Here is a 9,856-nt window from a genome sequence, read left to right as displayed (position 1 = left end):
CGCAGCCCCGCCGGTCCTGAGGTACGGGCGGGGCGCCAGGCGGCCGGGGCGCGGGCGCGCGGGGCGGGCCTGCACGGGGTTGGGGGGGGGGGTCGCCGGACAAGAAGGACGTCCAGCTCGACCAATGAACGCTCCAATCGTGCCATCCGCCCCGCCCCTGCCGGCCAGACAATGGGGGAGAACTGGGCCCCCGGGCTCGGCCAGGCTCGCGAAGGGACACTCGTCGCGCATGCGCCTTCGCGTAGGGCCTGCTGGGACTTGTAGTCCGGTAGCCGGGTCTCTAGCGTGGGCGACCCGGGATGCAGTTTGGAGGGGTCCGGTGCCTGTTCCTGGGCTTGGAGGAAGCTCTATCCAACGAACGAGCAACGTGCACCTTCACATAATGGGACAACCCTGCCCCGAGAGCCAGGTGAGCTCTGACTGGAACAGCTCTTTAGCCCCCGTGAGCCCGTACACATCAATGCCACTGGCCGGATGATTGCCAAGTTTACATTTTTTCAGTTTCGCGGAGCACTACTTTATTCCCCAGTGAATCAGAGCACCTCACAGTACCATGCTTTTGCCTTGGCTGTGTGATCAGTCCGGAATTCCTTCCTCAGCCTCTGGGGAACTCCTATCCATCCTTCAGGACCCAATGCAAAAGGCTCCCTTGGCACAAACACAAGGGATTCTTATGAGTGGCATCAGCTAAAGAAAGAGACAAGAACCCGGCAAGAGGTGGCGTTCAGGAGTGTCCTGAGATTGGATCTGGGTTTTTCTGAGATGGAGGGAGGTCCTTCCCTCCAAAGGGAATCGGGTTTGAATAAAACTGAAGACCTCCCCACTCTCAGACTATCCCCATCCACCTAGGCCTCCTTTTTTTTCCCATCTGGACAATGGCCTCCAGGCATAACCTTACAGGCTGAGAATGAGCTGCCCCGGGGCTGTGCTGAGATAGGTCCCAGAATTTTAGTAGGTGGGGCAGGTGGGCGAGGCCCCAACCTCCGAGCTGGGAGGAAGGGGAGGGGCTGACCTCTGACCCTGAGGCTGTTGCCAAGCAACAGGGACCTGGCTGCCCACCTCCACTCACACTTAGCATTGCTCAGCCCATTTTGGAAATTGGGACCGGGAGAGGGAGCTGGAAAGAAACAAAGTTGATACCAACAAAGCTTTCAGGTGCCTACTGTGTGGTAGGCCCTGCTCAGAATCCTTTCCTGGGGCCTGGGGATGTAGTTCAGTGGGACAGTGCTTGCCTAGCATGCTGGGGGCCCTGGGTTCCATCCTCAGCACCAGAGGTGGGGGGGACCCGTTTCCTGGTTTCCACTAATTTAATGTTCTTTAACAATTATATGAAATAAGAAAATGATACCATCCCAATTTCACAGATGAGGAAGCTGAGACAGATGGGCCAAGGCAAGGGGTCTCTAGTTGTGGACAGAGCTGGCTGGATTGAAGAAAATCAGACTGCTTCTGGCCAATGCCCACGACGCCTTGCCCAACTCAGAGGCCTGGATTCTGGCCCCTGCCCTGCTACTGGGCCTCCCCAGTGTACCAGAGCACCTCACACCACCATGCTTTTGCCTTGGCTGTATGGTGTGTCTGGAATTCCTTCCTCAGCCTCTGAGGAACTCGTATTCATCCTTCAGGACCCAATGCAAAAGGCTCCTCTGGCACAAACACAAATGACATCAGCCTTTAAAACACTCTTTCTTACGAGCGTTACAAAGTTAATTCATCACCATCATCTAGAAGGTATGCCATCTGGAGCAGGTTACAGTTAGGCACTTTTTGCCTCAGTTTCCCCCAAAATGCTGCTAATCCTAGTATTTACCTCGAGGTGTTGTTGTGAAGATTAAATGAATTAATACTTGTCAAATCCTTAGAACATGCGAGGCAAATAGGAGGAACCATGTATGTGGTAACTGTTTTCATGGTGACTGTTAATTGTTTGATCCCCTTTTTCTACTCTAGTCCAGTCTTGACCCTTCCTTTGGCTCCATTTTGAAGTGGAATTTGGGCTAGATATGGTGGTATATAACCTGTAATCCCAGCAACTCAGGAGGCAGAGGCTGGAGGATCATAAGGCCAGCCTGAGCAACTTAGTGAGACTCTGTCTCAAAATTAAAAGGGCTGGGAATGTAGCTCAGTGGTAGAATACCCCCAGGTTCAATCCCCAATACTGGGGAGTGGGGGACGAATCCCCCTTCTTGTCAACAGTGCAGATTCTAGGTCCCCCAAATGTGAATACCAGTGGAGTGGAGCCTTAGAATCTGGATTTTTAAACTGACCCCTTTTTTAGGTAACTCTGAAGCGATCTTGGCCCCAACCTGATCATATTAAGGGGCAAGGAGTTAAGTAGGTATACTGAGATAAAAACGGGTAAATTGAGCTAGACAGGTGGCCCAGCCTGCCTATACAGCTGGGCAGGGCTCAGGGATGGCATAGGGCAGGAAAAGGCTGGGGCATGAATATCTGTACCCTCACCCAGGGGAGCCCAGGCCCATTACTACAGAAGCCTAAGGGGATAGGGACAGGTATCTAGGACAAGTCAGCTCCTTGCTCAGGGGAGCCCAGGCAAGTACCTGAATACAGGGTCCTCCTCCATCTAACATGCTTCCATGCCTCTCTTGGGAATACAAGAGGTAGGAGGGTGCCCAGATCCATGAGAAGGGACAGTTGACCCCTGCTCCAGCTTCTTCAGCCAGGCAAGGGGCTACAGCCTTCTCCGCATTTCTTAAGTACGGTGACGGCCCTCCCATGCCATCCCAGGACTTCAGCCCAGCTCTGGGATGGGACCTAGGTCTCATTTCAATTCCCAAGACATCTCTTATAAGCTGGGTAACTTTAGCTGAGCCACTAATCCTCTCTGAGCCTCATTTTTTCTCATCTATAAAATGTAGTAAGGACTAAATGAGGTAATTGAAAACAAGATGTGAACACAGACCTGGGCAAGGTCTGTACCTTGTGAGCCAGCTGGTTTTAGAACTCTCAATCCGTGGATAGACTGACTTCACCCCTTCTTAAACATACCTGGTGGATTCTTGCCTCAGGATCTTTGCATTGGCCTTGAACATTCTATTCCCAGGCCTCCACTTAACCAAACTCCTCAAAACCTTCTTGGTTTTGATAAATGACACCTCTCTGATCTATCTTTGATTTAAAAAGGCAGATTTAGCCAGGCCCAGGAGCACGCACTTGTAGTCCCATTTACTTGGAAGGCTACGTCGGGAGGATCCCTGGAGTTCAGGAATTGAAGGTCAGCCTGGGCAACAAAATGAGACTACCATCTCAAAAATATTGAGCCAGGCCTGGTGGTATTGGCATGCATATGTAATCTCTGCAACTCAGGAGGATGAGGCCAGAGTATTGAAAGTTTGAGGCCAGCCTCGGTAACTTAGTAAGACCCTGTCTTAAAAAAATAAGGGGAGTTTAATGTTAATCTTTTCCTCCTGCTCTTCCTCCCTCTATGATATGTCAAGAGCTTTGTAATGTTTTGAACAACCAATAAAAAAAAAAAAAAATAAGGGGAGGGGCTGAGGTTGTAGCTCAGCGGTAGAGCGCTCACCTAGCACGGTGCAAGGCGCTGGGTTCGATCCTCAGCACCACATAAAAATAAAAACAAATAAAAATAAAGGTATTGTGTTCGAACTACAACTAAAAAAAAAATTTTTTTTTAAAATACAAGGGGATATAGCTCAGTTGGTAAAGTGCTGCCTTGCTTGCACAAGGTCCTGGGTTCAGTCCCCAGCACCACAGAAACAAAATAAATAAATAAAAAGGGCTGGATGTGTATGTAGCTCATACCACTGAGCACCCCTGGGTTCAATCCCAGTACTGGAAAGCAAACAAATAAATAGTAAATGTAAAAACAGAGCTAGGGGGCTGGGGTTGTAGCTCAGTGGTAGCGCGCTTGCCTTGCATGCACGAGACCCTGGGTTCGAGCCTCAGCACCACATAAAAAGAAATAAATAAAAATAAAGATATTGTGTCCATCTGCAACTAAAAAAAAGTATTAAAAAAAAAAACAAAACAGGGCTATGAATATAGCTCAGTGGTAAGCACACCTGGGTTCAATCCCCAGTACCACAAAATAAATAAATAAAAAGGGAAAACAGGGCTTAGTGGTAAAGCGCCCTTGGGTTCAATCCCAATACCCCAGTACTATAACCAAAAAAAAGAAAGCAATGGCAGGCCCACTCCTAAGGCCCTCCCCTGCTGGCTTCCCACTCACCATCTATTTGGCGTCTTTGTGTGTTTGTCTCCCCTTGCCTGAGAATGAGCTCCCTGAAGATTGGGTTTGATTTGGTTGGGTTTGACAGTGCTGGGATCTTACCAGGGCCCTCAGGTGCATGCTAGGCAAGCCCTCAAATACTGGGGTGTGGGTGGGGTTTTGTTTTGGTTTTATAAGGGGCGGGGGGGGGGCGGGGGATTACATTTAGGAGCACTTTACACCTGAGCTGCATCTCCAGCCCATCCCCCACCCCGCCGCCTTTTTGTTTTTTTAGTTGTAGATGGAGACAATACCTTTATGTGTTATTTATTTATTTTTATGTGGTGCTGAGGATCGAACCCAGTGCCTCATGTGTGCGAGGCAAGTGCCCTACCACTGAACGACAGCCCCAGCCCCTCAGCCCTTTTTATTTTTATTTTGAGACAGGGATTTCATAATTGCTGATGCTGCCCTTAAACTCGCGATGCTCCTGCCTTCGCCTCCCAAGTATCTGGAATCCCCAAAAACAGATTTTTTTTTTTTAAGATCTGAAATAGATGCTGTGGCATGTGCCTTTGTCCCAGCTGCTTGGGAGGCCAAGGCAGGAGGATTACTTGAGCCCAGGAGTTCCAGGACAACCTGGTGTGACCACTCAAAAACAAAATAACCTGAAGCAAATATGACAGCACGTTAACGTGAACTTCTCTATTATTTTAATTCTTTTTCGGTGTATTTGAAATACGTCACTACAAAATGCAGAACAGGCTGGAGTTGTAGCTCAGTGGTGGAGCATGTGCCTGGCGTGTGTGATGGTTCCATTCCAGCAGCGCGCGCGCACGCGCACACACACACACACACACACACAGTAATACACAAACAACAATCACAGTTTAGGAATCAAATCCAGAGGAAGTGGTGGTTAATAGGATGTGGGTGGGCAGGTAGATATCTAGGGGTGTCTGTGACCCAGGCTGGCATGCACTGAGTGTGTCCTCAGAGGCAGGGGCCCCAGAAAATGCTGTGTGCCTCATCTCCTTCAATCCTTGTAGGTACAAGGACAACCCCACTTTATAGACAGCAGTTGGAAGCTGAGGGTAGAGAAGTAGTTTGGACTAAGGTCGTTTGGTTACTTCCCTGCAGAGGAAAGGGGAAGAGAAGGGGTGATTCCAGGGAGTATCAAGGGGGGGAATCCCAAGCGGCAGCAGAGCAGGGGCTGGGAGGGAGTGGAAGACTTCTCTGGCTGGAGGAGGCAGGCCTGCCTTTCAGGAGCTGGCTCAGGTCCCAGCCCAGGCCAGTGACCCTGCTGAGCCGCCCAAACCACACACACAGCTTCTTCCTGGTGGCTGGGGGTGGGGGGGTGGGACACTGTAGGCCCAAGGATTCCTGGAGTGGAGTCACAGGCTGGAGAGTGGGGCAGGGCCTGAAGAGGCAGGAGAGAGATGAGAGAGAAGGGGAGTCAAAGGGCTGACCTGCTGGCTGGCCAGCCCAAGCCAGGGGCAGGAGTGAGTAGCTTGTTTTGTGGGGTATGCAGAAGGAAGCTGGCCTCAGGCCCAGATGAGAGGGAGCAGTAGATTCTAGTATTTCTCAATCCAGAGGGTGAACAGTGTTCTGTACCCCAGTGAGAGAAAGACCAGATGGTAGGTGGGGTATGGAGACAGCCCCAGTCTGAAACAGGCTCTGGGATGGGTCCTGACCAAAGTTGCAGATAGACAACACATGGCTACAAAGCCCCTTCTCCTCAGGCGGGGCTGGTGACCTGACACTGGCCCTTAGCCGGAATCCTGGGCTACAGGCTTTGGGGACTTGGGGACACCTGCCTCAGAAGCTCCAGGGGCTTGGCCACAGGCCTATTGGAAGGAAGGAAGGCTCTGTTTTTTTCCTTTCTGTGACCCTCCTCTTTTTTTTTTTTTTTTTCTTCCTTTTTTTGTACTGGGGATGTAACCTAGGGCTTCCTGCATGTTAGGACATGGCTCTGAACCACATCCATAGCCCTGTTTATTTAAAATTTTTATTTTGAGGGGCTGGGGATGTGGCTCAAGTGGTAGAGCACTCGCCTAGTATGCGTGAGGCACTGGGTTCGATCTTCAGTACCACATAAAAATAAAATAAAGATATTGTGACCACCTAAAACTAAAAAAAATAATAATAAAATTTTTATTTTGAAACAGGGTTTTACTAAGTTGTCTGGGAGGGCCTTGAACTTGCCATTCTCCTGCCACAGCCTCTCAAATAGCTGGGGTTACAGGTGTGCTCCACTTCAACCAACCGTGGCCCCAAGTTCTAATGTTGTCTCCCTCTGCCACTTCACTTTTCTGGGCCTCAGTTTTCTCATCTGTAAAAAGGGGGATAATATTGAATGCTACCATTTATTAACCCTAAATACTTGGTCCGTGCCAGACACTGTCGTCGTTTCTTCAGTCCTGTCCCCATTTTATTCAGGAAGAAACTGAAGGTTAAGTCCTTTGCCCGAGTCACACAGCTAGTAGACTCCAAATTTGATTCGTCCTAAGTGAGGTCTTAGAGGTTGTGGTAAGAATTCAATGAGACAATAAGTAAAAGGGCCTCATGCCCAGTGAGGAAAGGGAAAGGGTGGAAGTGAGGTCCCAGTCTCCAAGCCTGACGTGGAAACGTTGGGACCACACAGTGCCCTCTCGCTGTTGAAGGAAGCCAGTGGTCTAGGGAAGGCCAGGAATATCTGTGAGGAGGGCCAGCAAAGGTAGCTTCCAGCAGAGCTTCCTGACGCAGAGGCCACTGACTGGCATGTGAAAGGTGCATAAGGGTTCCCCAAGGAGCTGGGGCCAAGAGAGATGTGTGAGACCCAGGCTGGGAGCTCAGCTGCCCACAGCTCTGCCCCGGGTCTGGGGGTTACCTGATGTTTGGGCCTCTGCTTGCCCCTCAGGTTTCAGTGCCCCACACACACACACCTAGCCTGAGGACCCTGGATGAGCAGGGCAGAAGCAGCAGGGAACCCGAGTTCTTGCCTCTGGATAACGTGTAGCAGGTTCGGGGGACTTAGGTTCCCCATCTAGACCAAAAGATAGTCAGTCATCCCTTGGCCTTCACAGTGAGGCCCCCATGGCTCAGGCTTTGCTGCCACGCTGTGGGCACAAGGGGAACTGCAGCAATGAGCACCTGATACCTAGCAGGGGAAACCCCAACTCTGACATAGTCCAAAGACTTCAACACACCTCCACCACACAGACCTGAGGACCCAACTCCCATATTCCACACCTTAGTCCCTTACCAATGCAGTGGCTTTTGTATTGATTGTGACTGTCCTCAACACAGCAGCCTGAGAGATCCTAAGTCTGCATATCATCCCTTCTCTGTTCAGAAGCCCAGTGGTATGCTGGCGCTATTTGCAAGACTCAATTGGCAAATTTTTGTTGAGCCAGGTGCTATGGCACACACCTGTAATCCCAACTACTTGGGAGCCTGAGGCAGGAAGATCCCAAGTTTGAAGCCAGCCTGGGCAACTCAACAAGCTCAATCTCACAATAATGTGGTTCAGTGGTACAGCAACCCTGAGTTCAATCCCCAATTTAAAAAAAAAAAAAAAAAATGTGTGAGTCAGCTGTTAAATGGTCATTATTGAAAACTAGGGGCTGGGGACATAGCTCAGCAGCAGTGAAATTGCTGGGCATGTGCCAGGCTCCAAGTTCAATCCTCAGCAGGAGCAGGGAGGGAAAAATTAGATGATATAAAATTGAAATTATATTAAAAATTAAGGAGCCAGATATAGTGGCACAGGCCTATAATCCTAGCTTCTCAAAAGGCTGAGGCAAGTTTGCCTCACAAGTTTGAGGCAATCTCAGAATGAAAAATTTAAAGGCTCATAGTATAATACCCCCAGGTCAATCCTTAGTTCTGTAAAATAAAACAAAAACTTACAGAATTAATATTTCAAATCAAATATTTCCTACTGATTTTATATTTACTATTATCTATGCTGTATTTATTATTTTTTGCAGTGCTTGGGATTGAACCAAGGGCCTCATGCACACCTGGAAAGCACTCTCCCACTGACTACCCACCCACCCCCACTAGCCCTAAGTCTTATTTATTTATATACTTATTTTTCATAATGGGGAGAGAACCCAAGGAGCTATATCCCTGGTCCTTTTTTTTTTTTTTTTTTGGTAAATTTGAGACAGAGTCTTGCTAAATTGCTCAGACTGGCCTTGAACTTGCAATTCTTCTGGTCCAAGAGTCACTAGGATTACAGGTGTGTGCCACTATGTCCAACTCTATCAGCTTTTTAATTTTTGCAGTCTGGTAATTGAACCCAGCAGCATTTTACCACTGAGCTACATCCCAGCTATTTATTTATTTATTTAGGTACCAGGGATTGAACCCAGGGGCACTTAAACACTGAGCCACATCCCCAGCCCCCTTTTTATATTTTATGTAGAGACAGGGTCTCACTGAGTTGCTTAGGGCCTTGCTAAGTTGCTGAGGCTGGCCTTGAACTCAAGATCCTCCTGCCTCAGCCTCTGAAACTGCTGAGATTACAAATGTGTGCCATCATGCCCTGCCCAGTCCTTTATTTTTAACTTTGAATTAGGGTCTCACTAAGTTGCCCAGGATGGACTCTAAGTTGTGATTCTTCTGCCTTAGCCTTTCAAGTTGCTAAGATTATAGGTTGTGCCACTCCACCCAATTCTACTTCTTTAGTGTTTTCGTTTTTTTATTTGCAATAAGCAGAGATAGAAAAATACCTATGCTGCCAGGCATGGTGGTGCACACCTATAATCCCAGTTTCTTGGGAAGTTGAGGCAGGAGGACTGCAAGTTTGAGGCCAGCCTCAGCACCTTTAGTGAGACCCTGTCTCAAAATAAAAAATAAAGGGCTGGGTTGTGGCTCAGCGGTAGAGCCCTTGCCTAGCACATGCGCAGCGCTGTGTGTAGTCCTCAGCACCACATAAAAATAAATAAAATAAAGGTATTGTGTCCAATCACAACTAAAACAAAATTTTTTAAAATAAATAAATAATAAAAAGGGACTGAGGGTGTAGCTCAGTAGTTACATACTCCTGGGTTCAATCCCCAGTACCAAAACAAAAGAAAAATGTCTATGCTTTTTAATTATATCCATTTTGTCTGTGTGCTGCAAACGATGTGTAACAGTGTGCTACTGCACAGCTCTTCACAATTCTGTGTTCAGGGACCTTATGTTGAAACCAGCCAAGATGAGGATATTTACACCATGGAAACGAAAACACCACAAATTAGGTTTGATTCATTGTTGATTTTCTAGACCAGTGCCATCAAATAGAAATGTAATGCAAGCCACATATAATTAAAATTTCCAGGGGTTGGTGGTGTATGTAGCTCAGTGGTAGAGTGCAAGCATGCATGAGGCCCATGAGGCCCTAGGCTCCATTTGCAGCACCACCAAAAAAAGAAAAAGAAATCAAAACAGAAACAAAAACAGGTGAAATTAATTTAAATAGTATATTTTATTTAACCCAGTATGTTCAAAATAGTATCATTTCAACATGTAACCAATATAAAGTTATCAGTGATATATTTTACATTGTTTTTCATCCTAACTTCAAATTCTGGTGTTTATTTTACACTTAAAGCACATCTCAATTCAAACTAGCCACATTTCAAGTGCTTGATAAAGAGTCCAGTGGCTACCATATTGGACAGCACAAATCTAGTT

This window comes from Marmota flaviventris, chromosome 17 (genome assembly GCF_047511675.1).
Source record: "Marmota flaviventris isolate mMarFla1 chromosome 17, mMarFla1.hap1, whole genome shotgun sequence".
In the NCBI taxonomy this organism is placed as follows: Eukaryota; Metazoa; Chordata; class Mammalia; order Rodentia; family Sciuridae; genus Marmota; species Marmota flaviventris.
Note: the sequence above shows the minus strand (reverse complement) of the source record.